The sequence below is a fragment of the Mobula birostris genome, chromosome 2 (genome assembly GCF_030028105.1).
Source record: "Mobula birostris isolate sMobBir1 chromosome 2, sMobBir1.hap1, whole genome shotgun sequence".
Taxonomy (NCBI): Eukaryota; Metazoa; Chordata; class Chondrichthyes; order Myliobatiformes; family Myliobatidae; genus Mobula; species Mobula birostris.
In genome coordinates, this window is record NC_092371.1 from 173,698,226 (window position 1) to 173,719,360 (window position 21,135).

Sequence of the window (21,135 nt, forward strand, 5' to 3'; positions counted from 1 at the left end):
CACTACAGCTTAATTATTATTGGTTGTAGTAGGATAAATTCTACCCTAAATCCATCACATTGGAAGTGAGGAAGGCAGAAGGAACCAGAATGAAATTAGCATTGGAAGCAACAGTTTGACAGTTAATGAGATCGATGGGAAAAAAGCAGCAATTTGTAAAGCTAACTTCACTACATTTCAAATATATGTGGTCTTAGTATCATAGGGCAGTGATTTTGACACAAAATCAAAGATTATAAGCTGTGAGGAATGATGTAAAGCTATATGTCATTAGGAATCTGTCCCATAGTTTCAGACCAAATTCAGGATTTGGACAGATTATTTCATCTCATGCCTAGTGCATATAGTATGAATATTAAAGAGCTTTTATTCATTCCCAGAGTGAAGATATTATTGATGTCCGTTGATTGTCACTGAATGCCAAAGGAAAGTGCTGAGGGAAGAGGCACAGGAGCTGAAGACCCATGCTCAATGATTCAGGAACAGCTTTTGCCCATCCGCTATCAGATTGTCAAGTGGTCCACAAGCCCATGAAAATTATTTTTTTTCTGTTGCACTACGTATTTGCTTTCTGGTTTATAGCAATGTTATGCCTTTGCACTCTACTACTACCAAATACAAAATAAATAAATAAATAAAGCAACACACACACACACACACACACACACACACAGTGCTGGAGAAACTCAGCAGGTCAGGTAGCGTCTATGGAAAAGAGTAAGTGGTTGATGTTTCGGGCTGAGACCCTTCATCAGGACAGGAAAGGAAGAGGGAAAGCAGAATATAAAGGTGGGGAGGAGGGTAAGGAGGTCAAGCTAGAAGGTGGTAGGTGAAGCCAGGTTTATGGGCTGGGAAGAGGAATCTGATAGGAGAGGGGAGTCGACCATGGGAGAGAGGGAAGAAGGAGGGGGTGCCAGGGGGAAGTGATAGGCAGGTGAGGAAAAGAAGTAACGGTTCAGGACAGTTGGGAATAGAAGCAGAGGGAATGGGGAGAGGAAAGAAAAGAAGAGAAATAAGTTACCACAAAGAGAAATCGTTGTTCATGCTATCAGGTTGGAGGTTACCTAGATGGGTGTTGCTCCTCCACCCTGAGATTGGTTTCATTGTGGTAGGTGAGGAGGTCATGGTCCAACATGTTGGAACAGAATTGGGGATAAGAATTAAAATAGTTGGCCATTGGAAAATTCCGCTTTTGGCAGATGAAGCGGAGGAGCTTGACAAAGCAGTCCCCCAATTTAAACTGGATCTCATCAATGTGGAGGAGGCTGCATCAGGAACACTGGATACAATAGTTTATCCCAACAGGTCTGCAGGTGAAGAGTTGGCTCACCTGGAAGGTCTGTATGGGGCCCTGAATAGAGGTGAGGGAGGAAATAAATGGACAGGTGTAGCATTTCTGTCATTTGCAGGGATATGTGTCTGGAGGGATGAATGGACAAGGAAATCATGGAGGGATTTGACCCCTGCGGAAAGCAGAGAGTATGAGTGAAGTAAAAATCTGTTTCATGGTAGGATCCGGCTGAAGGTGGTGGAAGTTGCAGAGAATCGTGTGTTGGAGGCTGTGGCTCATGAGTGGTAGGTGAGGACAAGAGGAACACTATCTCTGTTATGGTGGTGACAAAAAGGGGTAAGTTCAGATGTCTAGGAAATGGAGGAGATGTGTGTGAGGGCAACATCAATGATGGAGGAAGGGAAACACCAGTCTTTGAAGAAGGAAGACATCTCTGATGTCCTGAAAAGGAAGCCTCATCCTGGGATCAGATGCAATGGAATTGAAGGAACTGAGAAATGTGAATAGCATTTTTTCAGGAGACAGGATGGGAAGAGGTAAAGTCAAGATAGCTTTTGGAATCATTGGGTATATAAAAGATGTTGGTAGACAACTTATCTCCAGAGATGGAGACAGACAGATCAAGAAAGGGGAGAGAGGTGTCAGAAATGGACCAAGTTAATTTAAGGGCCAGGGGGGTACAGGTTGTGTCTTTTGTTGAGAAAAAAGCGGAGAGCTATGGATGTCCAGTCCCTATGTGCTTCTATACCCATCAAGGCCTTCTTGATGAGGGATGGAAACGTATAGGGACTGGACATCCATGGTGAAAATGAGGCAGTCAGGGCCAGAGAATTGAAAATTCTTGAGGAGATTGAGAGCATGAGAAGTGTTGCAGATGTAGGTGGGAAGGGACTGAAGCAAGGGGGGTAGAATGGAGTTGAGGTTTGAAGACACAAGTTCATTTGGGCAGGAGCAGGCAGAAACAATGGGCCTACTAGACAATAAGGTCTATGGATCTTGGTTAGTGGGTAGAAATGAGCAGTGTGGGGGGTAGGGCACAATGGGTTTGGTGACAGTGGATGGGAGATCTCCAGATTTGATGAGGTTATTGATCGTAAGGGAGTCAGTGGCCTGATTGTCCAGATTGGGGTCCTTTTCAAGGAGTAAGTGTGATGAGGTGTCTGTGAGTTACCTTAGTCCACCACATTACAACAGCACTCCCTGGTCTGTGGGTTTGATGGCATGGTTGGGATTGGTTTGGAGAGAATGGAGGACAGTGCCTTCAGAGGAGGTAAGGTTTGAGGACGAGAGAGAAGTGCTGAAGTAAAAAGTTAAGTAAATAAATAAAACTGAAAACATGAGTTGTAGATTCCTTGAAAGTGAGTCCATAGGATGTGGAACCAGTTCAATGCTGAGGTGAGTGAAGTTATCACACTGGTTCAAGAGTTAGTTCAGAAATTATTTGATACATATTATGGAACAATACGAACCTGCCAAATGTATCTGTTTTTTCCTCCTTATTGCACATGAGTGCTCCATCTCAATAGCTAATGACGCCTTATCGGTTTGATTCACAAAGGTGGGACTTCATTGTGGAGATCTCATGAACAAATAAATCAATACAAAAAACCTTTTGCAGCATATTTCTAGTTGCTGCCATTTTCTTGGGATTGCACTGTTGTTGTTGTGAAATGACATCAAACAGGATGCTCCACAAGGTTGCATCCTTATCCCTCTGCTCTACTCCCAGTACACTCCTGACTGTGAGGCCAGATTCTGCTCTAACTCCAACTACAAGCTGGCAGATGATACCACTGTAGTGGGCCACGTCTCAAATAATGATGATTTGGAATACAGAAGGAAATAGAGAACTTAGTGACGTTGTCATGACAACAACCTTCCCCTTAATGTCACCAAAGCAAAAGATCTGGTCGGGGGTGGGTGATGGGTGCGGTGTACATGCTCCTGCTCACATCAATGATGTTGAGATTGAGAAGCTTGGGAGCTTCAAGTTCCTAGGTGTAAACATCAGCAAGAGCCTGTCCTGGTCCAACCATGTTGATATCATGGTCAAGAAAGCAATATTTCATCAGGAAACTGAAGAAATTTGATATGTCCCTGTTGCCTCTTACCAATTTTTATCAATGCCACACAGAAAACATTCTGTCTGGATGCATCACAGCTTGGTATGGCAATTAATCTGCATGTGACCACAAGGAACTGCAGAGAGTTGTGGACACAGCTCAGCACAACACAGAAACCAACCTCCCCAACATGGACTTCTCGCTGTCTCAGTAAAGCAATGAGGGTATCAAAAACTTCGCTTACACTAGACATTTTTTCTTCTCCCCTCTCCCATCAGGCGGATGATAAAAACAATTGAAATCAAGTATCACCAGGCTTAAAAACAGCACCTATCCCATCATTATCAGACTCCTGAATGGACCTTGCGTACAGGAGGGTGGACTCTTGACATCACAATTTACCTCGTTATGATCCCGAACTTTGTCATTAATCTGCACTACACTTTCTCTGTAGCTTTTACACTTTATTCTGCATTGTTTTTTATTCTATTCAAGCTCAATGTACTGTGTAATGATTTAATCTGTATAAACAGTTTGCAAGACAAGCTTTTCACTATATCTTGGTATGTGTGACAACAATAAACCAAATCCATAAGACCATAAGACATAAAACATAGGAGCAGAATTAGGCCATTCTGCCTATTGATAGTAAATAGTTGATTTATTATCCCTTTCAGCCATATGCCCTTGCCTTTCCTCCATAGCCACTGACACTCTGACTAACCAAGAATTTACCAATCTCTGCTTTAAATATACACAATGACCTCGCCTCGAGAACCAAATATGGCAATGAATTCCACAGATTCATCATTTGCTGGCTAAAGAAATTTCCTCTCTTCTAAATGGACGTCCCTCTATTCTGAAGCTGTGCCTGCTGGTCCTAGACTCCCCCTCTGTAGGAAACATCCTCTCCACATCAACTGTCCCTAGGTCTTTCAATATTCAATAGTTTCAATGAGATTCCCCCCTCCCCCCATTCTTCTAAACTCCAGAGAGTACGAGCCCAGAGCCTTCAAACACACCTCACACATTGACCTCTTCATTGCTGGAATCATTCTTGTGAATATTTTCTGGACTCTCTCCAATGCCAGAACATTCTTTCTGAGAAAAAGGGACCAAAACTGTTCATAATACTTCAAGTGTGCTCTGACCAATGCCTTATAAAGCGTTAGCATCATATCCTTGCATTTAGCCCTTTGAAATGAATGCTAAAGTTGCATTTGCCTTTCTTACCACTGAATCAATTGCAAGTTAAATTTAAGAAAATCCTACACTAGGACTCCCAGGTCCCTTTGCAACTCTGATTTTTGAATTTCTTCCCGTTTAGAAAATTGTCTAAGCCTTTATTCCTTCCACCAAAGTCATCAGCATATACTTCTCTACACGATATTTTACCTGCTAGCTCTGTGTCCAATTTCTCAATCTGTCGAAGTCTTTCTGCAGACTCCTTGCTTCCTCAGCGCTATCTGCCCCTCCACTTATCTTGGTATCATCTGCAAACCTGGCGACAAAGCCATCAATTCCTTCATCAAAATCATTGACATTTTAACTTGAAAAGAAGTGGCCCAAATACTAATCCCGGTGGTCCATCACGTGTCACCTGCAGCCAGCCAACCCCCTTTAATCTGACTCTCTCTCCTGCCAATCAGCCAATTTTCTATTCATGCTAGTATCTGTCCTGTAATACCATGGGATTTTATCTTGTAAAGCAGATTCATGTGCAACACTTTGTCAAAGGCCTTCTGAAAATCTAAGTAAACAACATGCACTGACTCTCCTTTGTCTAACCTGCCTGTTATTTCCTCAAAGAATTTCAACAGATTTGTCAGGCAGGATTTCCCCTGAAGGAAACCATGCTGACTTTGGCCTACTTTATCATGTGCCTCCAAGTATCCTGAAACCTGATCCTGAATAATGGTCTTCAACGTCTTCCCAAACACTGAAGTCAAGCTAACTGGCCAATAATTTTCTTTCTTCTGCTTCCCCCCCCTTCTTAAAGAGCGAAGTGACATTTGCATATTTTTCAGACCTCTGGAACCTTTCCAAAATCTAGTGATTCTTTAACGAGCATTTCTAATGCCTCCGCAATCTCTTCAGCTACCTCTTTCAGAACCCTGGGTATAATCCATCTGGTCCAGATAACTTACCTATCTTCTGACCTGTCAGCTTCACAAGCACCTTCTCCTTACCCTCACTTCTGCTCCCCTGACACTCTGGAATTTCTGGCATACTGCTAGTGCCTTTCACAGTGAAGACTGGTGCAAAATACTTGTTAAGTCTGTTCGCCATTTCTTTGGCCGCCATTACTATAACTCCAGCGTCATTTCCCAAATGTCCAATATTCACTCTCACATCTCTTTTATTCTTTATGTATCTGAATAATAATTTGGCATCATCTTTGATATTTTTAGCTAGTTTATCTCCATATTTCATCTTTTCTCTCCTTAGGGTTTTTTAGTTGCCTTCTATTTGTTTTTAAAAGCTTCCCAATCCTTTAACTTCCCACAAATTTTTGTTCTTTTTCTTTTATGCTGTCTTTGACTTGTCGTCACCCATGTTTGCCTTATCTTTCCTTTAGAATACTTCATCATCTTTGGACTGTATCTATCCTGCACCTTCTGAATTTCCCCCAGAAACTCCAGTTATTCCTGTTGTTCAATTATCCCTGCTAGTGACCTCTTCCAGTCAACCCTGGCCAGCTTTCCTCTCTTACCTCCATAATTTCCCTTACTCCATTGTAATACTGATACATCTGACTTTACGTTCTCCCTCTGAAACTGCAGGGTGAATTCTATCGTATTATGATCCATTGCCCTCTCAAGGATTCCTTTACCCTAAGCTTTCTAACCAAATCTGGTTTGTTACACAATACCCAATCTAGAAATGTCTTTCCCCGAGAGGGCTCAACCATAATCTGCTCTAAAAAGTCATCTAGCTAGCATTCTACAAATTCCCTCTCTTGGGATCTAGCATCAACCGGATATTTCCAATCTTCCTGCATATTGAAATACCCCATGAATATAGTAACCTTGCTCTTTTTACATGCCTTTTCTGTTTCCCATTGAGATTTATAGCCCTTGTCCTGGCTACTGTTTAGCGGCCTGTATATAACTCAGTTAGGGTCTCTTTACCCTTGCAGTTTCTTAACTATACCCAGAAGGATTCTATATCTTCTGATTCTATGTCTCCTTTTTCTAAGGATTTTATTTTATTTTTTTATCAACAGTACCACACCACCCCTTCTACCTCACTGCCTGTCCTTTCAATACAAGGTGTATCCTTGGATGTTAATCTTGAAACTATGATCTTCTTTCAGCCAATGTCTTAGTGATGCCCACAGTATCATACTTTGATTGTCAATCTTTCATTGGCTGGTATGATATTGTGAAAAAGACCAAGGAGCTGGTGGTAGACCTGAGGAGAGCTAAGGTACCGGTGACCCCTGTTTCCATCCAGGGGGTCAGTGTGGACATGGTGGAGGATTACAAATACCTGGGGATACGAACTGACAACAAACTGGACTGGTCAAAGAACACTGAGGCTGTCTACAAGAAGGGTCAGAGCCGTCTCTATTTCCTGAGGAGACTGAGGTCCTTTAACATCTGCCGGACGATGCTGAGGATGTTCTATGAGTCTGTGGTGGCCAGTGCTATCATGTTTGCTGTTGTGTGCTGGGGCAGCAGGCTGAGGGTGGCAGACACCAACAGAATCAACAAACTCATTGGTAAGGCCAGTGATGTTGTGGGGATGGAACTGGACTCTCTCACGGCAGTGTCTGAAAAGAGGATGCTGTCTAATTTGTGAGCCATCTTGGTCAATGTCTCCCATCCACTACATAATGTACTGGGTGGGCACAGGAGTACATTCAGCCGGAGAATCATTCCACCGAGATGCAGCACTGAGCGTCATAGGAAGTCATTCCTGCCTGTGGCCATCAAACTTTACAACTCCTCCCTTGGAGGGTCAGACATCCTGAGCTAATAGACTGGTCCTGATTTTCATAATTTACTGGCATAATTTACATATTACTATTTACATTACTATTTATGGTTCTATTACTATTTATTATTTATGGAGCAACTGTAACGAAAACCAATTTCCCCCGGGATTAATAAAGTATGACTATGACTATGACTATGAGGTATGGTTGAAAGAAAATTATAGTTGGGAGCTTAACATCCAAGGATACACATGGTATCTGCGCTACATGATCATCTACGTTATTCTGTATACTGTGTGCATTCAAATATAACATCATCAGTCCTATATTTATCACCCTTTTTGAATTTGCCCCATTGTTACACTTCACCTCGTCCCACGGACTGTAATTTTGCCTTATCATCTGCCTGTACTTTTTCATCGTCTCACTGCACACTGCATCAATCTGTTTACCAACTACCCCATCCTCAGCCTGTTCTCATCCCCCTTAACTTAGTTTAAGCTCTTCCCAATGGCTCTAAGAAACTTGCCCACAAGGATTTGGGTTCAGGTACAGGTTCCCCAGCTATCTGAATGTAGAGCGTTCCTATGAAACCGTTTGTAAGCCGAAACGGCATAAAGCAAAGAAACAATTAGCATTAATTTATGTGGGAAAAATTTTTGAGTGTTCCCAGACCCAAAAAATAACCTACCAGATCATACCAAGTAATACATAAAACCTAAAAAAACACTAACATATAGTAAAAGTAGGAATGATATGATAAATACACAGCCTATATAAAGTAGAAATGATGTATGTACAGTGTAGTTTCACTTAAAAGAATCGGGAAGTTTGAGCCAAAATTGATTTGTCGAAAAAAATCGGCATGTACATGCATGTGCACATCATGCATTCGCATGTACACGCACGTCACACATGCACACGTACGTGCATTCACACACCACGCATGCACATGTACACACATACGCACGTCATGCATGTACACACACCTGCCCGTGCAAGGCTTCATGGTCATGGTAGTCTTTCTCGGGGTAAACACAAGTTTAAAGCAAGCGTCTTTCTTCATAAAAGTGAAAATCCTCTTTCGGTTAACGAAAACAGGTAATAATGTAGGTCTTTTGTAAAAGCGAAATGTCGTAAAGAGAACGTTCGGAAAGCAGGGGACACCTGTATAACCTGTCCTTTTTGTACGGGTTGTACCTTCCCAAAATGAGATCCAATGATCCAGCAATCTTAAACACCTGTCTGCACCACTTCCTCAGCCATACATCATCTGTATCATCATCCTATTCCTGCAGTAACAAGCACGTGGTACTGCGAGTAATCCAGAGATTCTTGGAGGGGCTACCCTTCAGTCTCTTTCCTAACTTCCTATACTCACTGTGCAGGACCTCTTCCCCTTTTCTACATTTGTTACTGATGTTAATGTGCACCCTGACCTCAGGCTGCTCACCCTCCCCCCCCTCCTTCAGAATCTCTGCAGCCACTCTGAGACATCCTGGACCCTAGCCCCCAGGAGGCAACACATCCCTCTGGTTTCTCTTTTGCAGCCATAGAATCTCTTGTCCATCCTCTAAAGATGGAATCTCTTATTACTACCATTCTGCCTGTCTTTACCCTTTCCTACTGAGCCTCAGATCCTGCCACTGCGCCAATGGCCTGGATGCTGCTGCTGTGCCCTGATAGGTCACCCCCTCACGCCCAGCAGTATCCAAAGGGGTATGCATGTTTCTGAGGAGAATAGCCACAAGGGAACCCTGCACTGACTGCTTACTTCACCTGGTGGTCACCCCATCTACTATCTAAAGTTCTGAAGCCTGCATTCTGCTGTGGCCACCTTAGTAAGAGACTTATCTATGAAGTTTTAAGCCTCCCGATGGTCCTGGGTGCATTCAGCTTCTGCTCCAGTTCCTTGACCTTGTCAGTCAGGAGCTGAAGTCGGCTACGTGTCCTGCAGATGTAGTTATCAAGGTGACCATTAGGTACCCTGAAATCCCACATCTCACAAGGCGTAGTTTACTGCCTGAACTACCATCCTGCCTTCACTGGTTAAGCCTCTAACTTCTCAAGTTCTACCCTGCACCAGCTGAGCCAAAGTTTGAACACTTTAACACTGTCCACTTACATATAGGCTGCTCCTACAAATACCAATACAAACCTACAAAGGTCCTGAGTCATTGATTAGATCTTGGGCATTCTCGTTCAGCATACACTGTAAAACCTATATTGAGCTACAGACGATAATGAGACCACAGCTGAGGGCAGCATTCAGCAGGTTCTAGCCTGTGACTATTGTATAAACATTACTTCTGTTACCTTTGTTAAACGTGACTGGCATTTGAATGAAAATGGTTCAATTCCAAATGTGATTCTACAGGTTGGGGAGTATTTTGGATAATGAAAAGCATTTTGTACCAGCTTTTCTACTATTAGTATGTTTAAGATACTTTTTTATATAATTAGTGGATCAGGTCAGTTGTTTATTTTTAATTTATAACAGGGGTTGCATTAGGAGCCTGAGTTAGTGTCACAAAGTCATAGATCACTGCAGCCCAGAAACAGGCCCTTTGGCCCATCTAGTCCATGCCAAACTATTATTCTGCCTTGTCACTCCATAACTCTCCAATCCAAATTTCTCTTAAATGTTGAAATCAAATGCACATTCACCACTTCTGCTAGCCACTCCTTGCACTCTCTCCATCCCCTAAGTTCCCTCTCAATCTCCCATTGAACATTTCACCTTCCTCCCTTAACCCATGACTTCTAGTTCTTATCTTACCCAATCTCAGTAGAAGAAGCCAGTCTGCATTAAACCTATCTATACCACACATAAACCCAATCAAATCTCCCTTCATTCTCCTACACTCCAGGGAATAAAGTCCTAACCTGTTCAATCTTTCCCTATAACTCAGGTCTTGAAGTCCTGGCAACATTCTTGTAAAGTTAGAAATAGTTAAGAATGAATATGGGCTTCTGAAAGCAAAATACACAGAATGCTGGGGAAGGTTTACTGAGGCCTCCTGTGTTTTGTGTGTGTTGCTTAAGATTTCCGGTATCAGCAGAATCTCTTGTATGTATGTAATTCCAAAATGTGTCTGATAAAGGGACCTGGGAGTCCTTGTACAGGATTCCCTAAAGGTGAACTTGCAAGTTGTTTCAGTGATAAGGAAGGTAAATGCAATGTTAGCATTCATTTCGAGAGGACTAGAATATAAAAACAAGGATGTAATGTTGAGGTGTTAAGGAATTGGTCAGACCACACTAGGAGTATTTTGAGCAGTCTTGAGTCCTTTATCTAAGAAAGAATGTGCTGACGTTGGAGAGGGCCCAGAGGAAATTCGTGAGAATGATCTCAGTAATGAAAGGGTTAACATGCGACAAGTGTTTGACGGCTCTGGGCCTGTACTTACTGGAGTTTCAAAAAATGGGGGAGGAGCTCTCACTGAAACATGTTGAATATTGAAAGGCTGAGATAAAATGGAAGTGGAGATGTTGTTTCCTTTAAGGAGGGAGTCTAGGACCAGAGAGCAGAGCCTCAGAATAGAAGGACTTCCCTTTAGAACAGAGATGTGGAGGAATCTCCTTAGCTAGACAGTGGTGAATCAATGGAGTTCTTGCCACAGACAGCTCTGAAGTCCAAGTCATTGGTATATTTAAAGCGGAAGTTGATAGATTCTTGATTAGTATGGGTGTCAAAGGTTATGGGAAAAAGCCAAGAGAATGGGCATGATGGAACGGTGGAGCAGACTCGATGGGCTAAATGGCCTAATTCTGCTCCTATATCTGATGGTTTTATGGATTGTGTGATCTTCTCTTCTCTTCTCACAAAGCATTTCTGGGAACAGTCATATATTTTATGTAAAGTGCGTAGGTTCCTCATGTTGATGAACAGATGCAGAAGTTTGAAAACACATATCACCAGACTCGTCAATCTCCTCTCATGCAACTTCAACATAGAGTTCAAACTCCTGTATGACATTCTTTGATTTAAGAAGACCAATGTTGAGGCTCTTCGCCCAAATTGTCAACTGTTATTCCACTGCATTCATGCTGCCTGACCTACTGATTTCCTCCAGCATTTTGTGGGTGTTACAATGTGTCAAAAGCTCTCTTTAGTATCCTATCTACCTTTATGCCACTTTCAAGGGATTATGGATCTGTACTGGCAGATCCCTGAGTTCACCACCGTCTTTCTTTTTAAATCTTTTTATTAATTTTCCAGAGTTATAAACAAAATAACAATGTTGATACAGAGAGATTGGAATAATCTTATTGCTAATAAGCATGTACAGAAAAGATTTCAGACAAAAACAGGTGAATTGATGATGGGGAGCAAGGACATGGCAGACCAATTGAATAATTACTTTGGTTCTGTCTTCACTAAAGAGGACATAAATAATCTTCAGTAAATAGTAGGGGACAGAGGGTCCAGTGAGATGGAGGGAAATACATGTTAGGAGAGAAGTAGTGTTAGGTAAATTGAAGGGATTAAAGGCAGATAAATCCCCAGGGCCAGATGGTCTGCATCCTAGAGTGCTTAAGGAAGTAGCCCAAGAAATAGTGGATGCATTAGTGATAATTTTTGAAAACTCTTTAGATTCTGGACTAGTTCCTGAGGATTGGAGGGTGGCTAATGTAACCCCACTTTTTAAAAAAGGAGGGAGAGAGAAACCGGGGAATTATAGACCGGTTAGCCTGACATTGGTGGTGGGGAAAATGCTAGAGTCAGTTATCAAAGATGTGATAACAGCACATTTGGAAAGTGGTGAAATCATCGGACAAAGTCAGCATGGATTTGTGAAAGGAAAATCATGTCTGACGAATTTCATAGAATTTTTTGAGGATGTAACTAGTAGAGTGGATAGGGGAGAACCAGTGGATGTGGTATATTTGGATTTTCAAAAGGCTTTTGACAAGGTCCCACACAGGAGATTAGCGTGCAAACTTAAAGCACACGGTATTGGAGGTATGGTATTGATGTGGATAGAGAATTGGTTGGCAGACAGGAAGCAAAGAGTGGGAATAAACGGGACCTTTTCAGAATGGCAGGCAGTGACTAGTGGGGTACCGCAAGGCTCAGTGCTGGGACCCCAGTTGTTTACAATATATATTAATGACTTGGATGAGGGAATTAAATGCAGCATCTCCAAGTTTGCGGATGACACGAAGCTGGGCGGCGGTGTTAGCTGTGAGGAGGATGCTAAGAGGATGCAGGGTGACTTGGATAGGTTAGGTGAGTGGGCAAATTCATGGCAGATGCAATTTAATGTGGATAAATGTGAGGTTATCCACTTTGCTGGAAAAACAGGAAAACAGATTACTATCTGAATGGTGGCCGATTAGGAAAAGGGGAGATGCAACGAGACCTGGGTGTCATTATACACCAGTCATTGAAAGTGGGCATACAGGTACAGCAGGCGGTGAAAAAGTCGAATGGTATGCTGGCATTCATAGCAAGAGGATTCGAGTACAGGAGCAGGGAGGTACTATTGCAGTTGTACAAGGCCTTGGTGAGACCACACCTGGAGTATTGTGTGCAGTTTTGGTCCCCTAATCTGAGGAAAAACATTCTTGCCATAGAGGGAGTACAAAGAAGGTTCACTAGATTGATTCCTGGGATGGCAGGACTTTCATATGATGAAAGACTGGATCGACTAGGCTTATACTTGTTGGAATTTAGAAGATTGAGGGGGGATCTTATTGAAACATATAAAATCCTAAAAGGATTGGACAGGCTAGATGCAGGAAGATTGTTCCCGGTGTTGGGGAAGTCCAGAATGAGGGGTCACAGTCTGAGGATAAAGGGAAAGCCTTTTAGGACCGAGATTAGGAAAAACTTCTTCACACAGAGAGTGGTGAATCTGTGGAATTCTCTTCCATAGGAAACAGTTGAGGCCAGTTCATTGGCTATATTTAAGAGGGAGTTAGATATGGCCCTTGTGGCTAAAGGGATCAGGGGGTATGGGGGGAAGGCTGGTACATGTCTCTGAGTTGGATGATCACCCATGATCATACTGAATGGCGGTGCAGGCTCGAAGGGCCGAATGACCTACTCCTGCACCTATTTTCTATGTTTCTATGTATAACACATGTATAGTAGACTTCCCAACTCATGATGTAATGAATCATAAAGAAAAAAGAAGTAAAAAGAAAAAAATACAAAGAAAACCCCCAAAAAGAAACAAAAAAAAACTAAATACGAAACCCAAAAAAACAAACGGAACAAACCAAGGCTAGACCATTATCTTAAATTGAGCACGTTCAATAATGTTGTCAACTCCGCTCCTCTATTCATATATTTTAAGTTAATAAGAAGGATTCGGAAAGGTCAAATTGCATCATATGAAAATGTTGAGTTCACCACCCTCTGGCTTAGAAATTCCTCCTTATCTCTGTTCTAAAGGAGATGCATGTTCAAGACAATCTCATTTCCTAGAACTCAGCCCATTTCCCTCTAAATTCTTGACATCCATATCCCTGTCCACGTAAGTCTTATGGGTATCTATGTACTTGCTTGCAACCACTTGGTTCCATAGATTTACCACTCATTGTATAAAATAGTAACCCATCAGGATCTTATTAAACCTTTTACCTCTAACAGTAAGCAACACACATCAAAGTTGTTGGTGAACGCAGCATCTCTAGGAAGAGGAACAGTCGACGTATTGGGCCGAGACTCTTCGTCAGGACTAACTGAAAGAAGAGCTAGTAAGAGATTTGAAAGTGAGAGTGGGAGGGGGAGATCCAAAATGATAGGAGAAGACAGGAGGGGGAGGGATAGAGCCAAGAGCTGGACAGGTGATAGGCAAAAGGGATACGAGAGGATCATGGGACAGGAGGCCCAGGGAGAAAGACAAGAGGGGGGGGAATCCAGAGGATGGGCAAGGGGTATATTCAGAGGGACAGAGGGAGAAAAAGGAGAGTGAGAGAAAGAATGTGTGTATATAAATAAATAACAGATGGGGTACAAGGGGGAGATGGGGCATTTGCGGAAGTTTGAGAAGTCATTGTTCATGCCATCAGGTTGGAGGCTACCCAGACGGAATATAAGGTGTTGAGATGAAGCCACACTCAGGTTGGAGGAACAACACCTTATATTCCATCTGGGTAGCCTCCAACCTGATGGCATGAACAATGACTTCTCAAACTTCCGCTAATACCCCACCTCCCCCTCGTACCCCATCCGTTATTTATTTATATACACTCATTCTTTTTCTCTCTCTCCTTTTTCTCCCTCTGTCCCCCTTTCTCATCCTCTGGGTTTTTTCCCCCTCTCCCCCTTTTCTTTCTCCCTAGGTCTCCTGTCCCATGATCCTCTCATATCCCTTTTGCCAATCACCTGTCCAGCTCTTGGCTCCATCCCTCCCCCCCCGTTTTCTCCTATCATTTTGGATCTCCCCCTGCCCCTCCCACTTTCAAATCTCTTACTAGCTTTTCTTTCAGTTAGTCCTGACGAAGGGTCTCGGCCTGAAACGTCAACTGTACCTCTTCCTAGAGATGCTGCCTGACCTGCTGCATTCACCAGCAACTTTGATGTGTGTTGCTTGAATTTCCAGCATCTGCAGATTTCCTCGTGTTTGCACCTCTAACAGTAAATCTACATTCTCCAGTCTTCAGTTTTCCAACCTTGGGATAAAAACCGCTCACCATTAGGTTATGTTTGTCATGATTTTATATAGCTTTATGTGATAGCTTCTTAGTCTCCTATGCTTCACAGAGCTTACCTAACCTCTCCCTGTAGTTCAAAGCAAATCAAAGTGCATATATGTCACTATATACTACTCTCAGATTCATTTTCTTGCAGGCATCCTTGCAGACAACAGAACAAAGAAATAAAACAGTCAATGAAAAACTAGACACAAAGACTGACAATTCAATGTGTAGAAGAAGACAATAGACAATAGGTGCAGGAGTCGGCCATTCGGCCCTTCGAGCCAGCACTACCATTCACTGTGATCATGGCTGATCATCCACGATCTGGACGACAAACTGTGAAAGTTTAAATAAATAAGTAAGTAAACAATACTGAGAACATGAGCTGTAGAATCCTTGAAAATGAGTCTACAGGTTGTGTAATTCAAGAATTAAGAAGTATTTAATGCCATTTCCAGTACAAAAGTGTAAAGGAGAACAAAAGAATTGTTACTCTCGATCAGATGCTGCATAAAAAAGTCTCAATAAGATTAAGAACACAAGGATAATTTAAAAAGCAAAATAAATATTAATACACAAGGTAGCTTATATGTATATATAGATTGATTGTTCATAAAGTGATACTTGGCACAGGTTTGTCTGTACATATGGTGACAGATAGGAAATGATAAAGTAGTGGTGGATTTGGGGGAGTGGGTGGAGGTGTTGATCAGCCTTACTTCTTGGGGAAAGTAACTGTTATTAAATCCGATGGTCCTGATGTGGATGCTATGTAGCCTCCTCCCAGATAGGAATGGGACTAACTGTTCATGAACAGTGTGGGTGGGATCCCTCATGATGTTACTGGCCCTTTCCTGGCACCTTTCTGTATATATATGTCCTTGATGGTTGGTAGACTGGTGCCAGAGATACATTTGGCTGTTTTTACTACCTGTTGCAGGGCCTTCCCGTCTGCCACAGTGCAGCTTCCGTACCATGCACTGATGCAAATTGTTAGTAGGCTCTCTCTTCTGAGCTGCTGTTGCGAGTATCATTGTGCATAGTCCAGCTCTCTTCAGCCTCCTCAGAAAGCAGAGGCATTGGCAAGCTTTCCTAATTATGTAGAATGTGTTCTAGGAACATGAGAGGTTGTGTGAGGTGTGTACTCCCAGAAGTTTGAAACCATTTGTAGGTTCCAATGCTGTGCTGACGATGTAGAGGGGTGTGAGTGGATTGAGTTCTCCTGAAATCGATAACCATCTTCTTTGTCTCGAAGACATTGAGGAGGAAGTTATTTGCCTGGCACCGGGCTTTAAGATCTTCCACCTCCTATCTGTAGGTCAACTCATCATTATTGCTGATGTGCCCCACCATTATTAAATCATCGGCGAATTTGACAATGTGATTACTTGGGTGTTTGCTGTGCAATTGTGTGTGAGCAAAGTGTACAGCAATGGGCTCAGCACATAGGCCTTTGGGGCACCCATACTGAGGATGAGGGGAAGAGGAGCAGTTATGCATCTTCACCATCTTGTTCTTTAGGAAGTGTAACACCCAATTGCACAGAGGTGTACTTAGACTGAAGAGTAGGAGTTTGTTCATCCAGGTCTGTGGGACAATAGCATTGAATGCCGAAATGAAATCCAGAAGCAGCATTCTGACATAAGTGTCCTTAAATCAACTCGTGTTGCTGTGAGTGAAGACGTCCACACTGGTTCAGTAGCATGATGGTTGTAGTTGAATAACTGTTCCTGAACATGGTGGAGTAGGATCTGGGGCTCCCGTACCTCCTTCCTGATGGCAGCAGTGAGAAGAGAGCATGGCCAGGGTCCTTGAAGAACCAAATAAAAAAAGAGAAACTTCCAGTACATTTAAGGTTGAGGAAAGATAAATGAGCATTATGTTTTCCCTCTAGAACGTAACAAAGAGGTTGGCCTTATCTTCATTACCTTGCCTCTGAAACTAATCCAATCAATTTTCTGCCTGTGGGCTCTCTGTTTCCAGGTATATCAATTAATATGTTATGTGCTTGTGGAAGATCACTTGAAATAGCCTCTTACCACACTTTGAATGTCCATGATCTATTTTTTTTCATTGTTTATTCTCTTTCGAGATGGAACTCAATAATTGGGCACCTAATTATATCCCCAGGACATCCTAAATAACATTCAAAGCAAGCAAATTACTTTTCTAGTGCAATCATTGTTGTTATGTACATAAACATAGGGACTGACTGAATACACGTAGAGATGAACAGACAGTTGACTATCTGAAACAAAAACACTGATCAGGACACCCACTCCCGGATTTTTTACTGCTGATTTATTCATTCACTTGATAAGCATCTCACTGCAATTGTTGAATGCACAGAAGAGAGCCCAAGGAAGGAAAAGAACTGGGATTTCAGTGGCATATCATAGATTAAATGAGATAGATAAGCTTTATCTATCACATGTACATCAAAACATAAAAAGCATCATTTGGATCAAATCAAACCAGTGAGGATTGCACTGAGAGCAGCCTGCAAATGTCAGCATGCTCCCAATGCCAACTAACTGTATGTCTTCAGAATGTGGGAGGCAATCTGTGCTCCCAAGAGGACACCAATGTGGTCATGGGGGGATGTACCAACTTCTTACAGATAGCGGTGTGAATTGAAACTTGTAATAGTGTTACGCTAACACGAGGAAATCTGCAGATGCTAGAAATACAAGCAACACACACAAAATGCTGGTGGAACACAGCAGGCCAGGCAGCATCTATAGGAAGAGGTACAGTCAATGTTTCGAGCAGAGACCCTTCTAACCATTACGCTATCACTGGTGCTGCACATGATTTTTATGTGTTTTATAATGGAATGGAAGTCTAAAATTAATTGGAATTGGAATTGGTTTATTATTGTACATGTACGAAGGTATGTTGAAAGCTTGTCTTTTATACCCTTCATATGGAACAGTTTATTAAAAAGTGCACTGAGATAGTACAACAATAACAATAACCAAATACAGAATAAAGTGTTCCAGACACAGAGACAGTACAGTGCAGGCCAACAGGAGGGTGCAGTATCATAATGAGATAGATGGTGAGATCAAACATCTATCTTCAGATTCTGATTTAAATTTAGATTTATTTATCACATGTACATCAAAACATACATGAAATGTGTCGTTTGCATTGTCAACCATCACACCCAAGGTTGTGCTGGAGGCTGCCTGCAAATGTCACCACATATTCCAGCACCAACATTGCATGCCAACAATGTTCAGCAGAACACCTTGGAACACAAAGAAAACAGAATACAACCATCAATAAAACAACTACAACAAAACGAGCCCCATTTCTCCCACCCAACCACCCACCCAGCCATTCACACTCACTCACACACACACTCACACTCTTCCAACACCACACCCCACCCACCCTGAGGACAGGACTTGGGCCTCCAATCTCTGGTGGACTCATAGACTTGCAGATGACAGGCCTCTTTTGGTCATCAGACACCACCATGGCTAACAAGAGAAGTCAAAGCCAACATAAAAGCCAAAGAAAGGGCATATAATAGAGCAAAAATTAGTGGGAAGTTAATGGATTGGGAAGCTTTTAAAAACCAACAGAAGGCAACTAAAAAAGTAATTAAGAAGGTAAAGATAGATTACAAAATGAAACTAGCCAATAATGTTAAAGAGGATACCAAAAGCTTCTTCAGATACATAAAGTGTAAAAGAGAGGCAAGAGTGAATATTGGACCACTGGAAAACGATGCTGGAGAGGTAGTAATGGGGGCAATAAAATGGAGGATGAACTTGATAGGTAATTTGCATTAGTCTTTATTGTGGAAGACACTAGCAGTATGGTGCAAGTCCCAGGTGTTAGGGGGCATGAAGTGTGTGAAGTTACCATGACTAGAGAGAAGGTTCTTGGGAAACTGAAAAGTCTGAAGGTAGATTAGTCATCTGGACTAGATGGCGTACACCATAGAGTTCTGAAAGAGGTGACTGAAGAGATTGTGAAGGCATTCGTGATGATCTTTCAAGAATCACTAGATTCTGGAATGGTTCCAGATGACTAGAAAATTGCTAATGTCACACCACTCTTCAAGAAGGGGGAGAGGCAGAAGAAAGGAAACTATTGGCTAGTTACCGTGACCTCAGTGGTTGGGAAGATGTTGGAGAAGATGTCTCAGGGTACTTGGAGGCACATGATAAAATAGGCCATAGCCAGCATGGTTTCCTCAAGGATAGCAAAGGAGAAAACGTTGATGCTGTTTATCTGGATTTTCAGATGGTCTTTGACAAGGTGCCACATATGAGGCTGCTTCACAAACTACAAGCCCATGGTATTACAGGAAAGATTCTAGTATGGACAAAGCAATGGCTGATTAGTAGGAGGCAAACAGTGGGAATAAAGGGAGCCTTTTCTGACTGGCTGTTGGTGACTAGTGGTGTTCCACAGGGGTCTGTGTTACGATCAATTCTTTTTATGTCATGTGTCAAAAATTTGGATGACGGAATTGATGGCTTTGTTGCAGTTTGCAGACGATATGAAGATAGGAGATGGGGTAGGTAATTTTGAGGAATTATAGAGGATACAGAAGGATTTAGACAGATCAGGAGAACTGGCAAAGAAATGGCAGATGGAATACAGTGTTGGGATGTGTATGGCCATGCACTTTGGTAGAAGAAATGAGAGGGATGATTATTTTTTAAATGGAGAGAAAATACAAAACACTAAGGTTCAAAGGGACTTGTGAGTCCTTGTGCAAGATTCCTTAAAGGCTAGTTTGCAGATTGAGTCTGTAGCGAGGAAGGAAAATTCAATGTTAGCATTCATTTCAAGAGGACTAGAATATAAAAGCAAGGATGTCATGTTGAAACCTTATAAAGCACTGATGAGGCATCATTTGGAGTATTGTGAACAGGATTGGGCTCCTTATCTTAGAAAGGATGTGCTGAAACTGGAGAGGATTCAAAGGAGATTCATGAAAATTATTCCAGGATTGAATAGCTTGTTATATCAAGAGCATTTGATGGCTCTGGGCCTGTATTCACTGGAATTCAGAAGAAGGAGGGTAACCACATTGAAACCAATGGAATGGTGAAAGGCCTTGATAGAGTGGATGTGGTGTTTCCTGTGGTGGGAGAATCTAAGACCAGAGAACAGACCCTTAGAACAGAGGAGTGTCCTTTTAGAATGGAGACAAGGAGGAATTTCATTAGCCAGAGAATGGTGAAATTTGTTGCCAGAGGAATCTGTGAAGGCCATGTCTTTATGTATATTTAAGGCAGAGGTTGATAGGTTCTTGACTGGTCGGGGCATGAAGGGATGAGGGGAGAAGGCAGAAGATTTGGGCTGAGAGGAAATTTGGATCAGCCATGATGAAATGGCAGAGCAGACCCAATGGGCTAAATGGCCTAATTCTGTTTCTATATCTTACGGTCTTATGCTCTTTGACTTTTGATCAACCTTTTGGTTTCAATCTTGACTCTTGTGTAACAGTTACAGAGACAGACAATAAGGTGCAAAATAGATTGTATAGTCCGGAGTCCATCTTAATGTCGTACGGAACTGCTCAAATATACTTGACGCTTGAGAGAGCAGTCAACGTTTCTGAATGTGTGTGCATGTGCTACTTGTACATGCCAAATCAGTGGACTTATATTTTGACAACCCACCATTAAAAAAAAATGGGCTATCTTCCATAGCTGATTCTCTAACAGAGAGTGTCAATGAGACCAGGAAACCATAAGGCATCAGAGCAGAATTAGGCCATTCAGCCCATTGAGCCTGCTCCACCATTCATAGCCGATCTATTTTTGAAACCATATTCTTCCACCTTCTTCCTGCAACCTTTAACCTGCTTACAGATCAAGAACCTATTAATCTCAAGCATCAAGTATACAGTATATCCAATGACTTGGATTCCACAGCCCTTTGTGGCTACAAATTCCACAAATTCACCAGATGTGACTGAAGAAATTCCTCCTTTTCACAGTTCTACTGAAGCTGTGCCCTCAAATTCTAGACTCTCCTACTAAAGGAAACATCCTCTCCATATCCAATCTATCCAGGCCTTTCATTATCTCGTAAGTTTCAATGGGGTCTCACCTCATCCATCTGAACTTCATCGAGAACCACTCCAAAGACAGTCTCTAGAAGTAAAACTTCAACAATCCTCCTTCCTACGATTAAAATGTGTTTCCCTTCTTTTC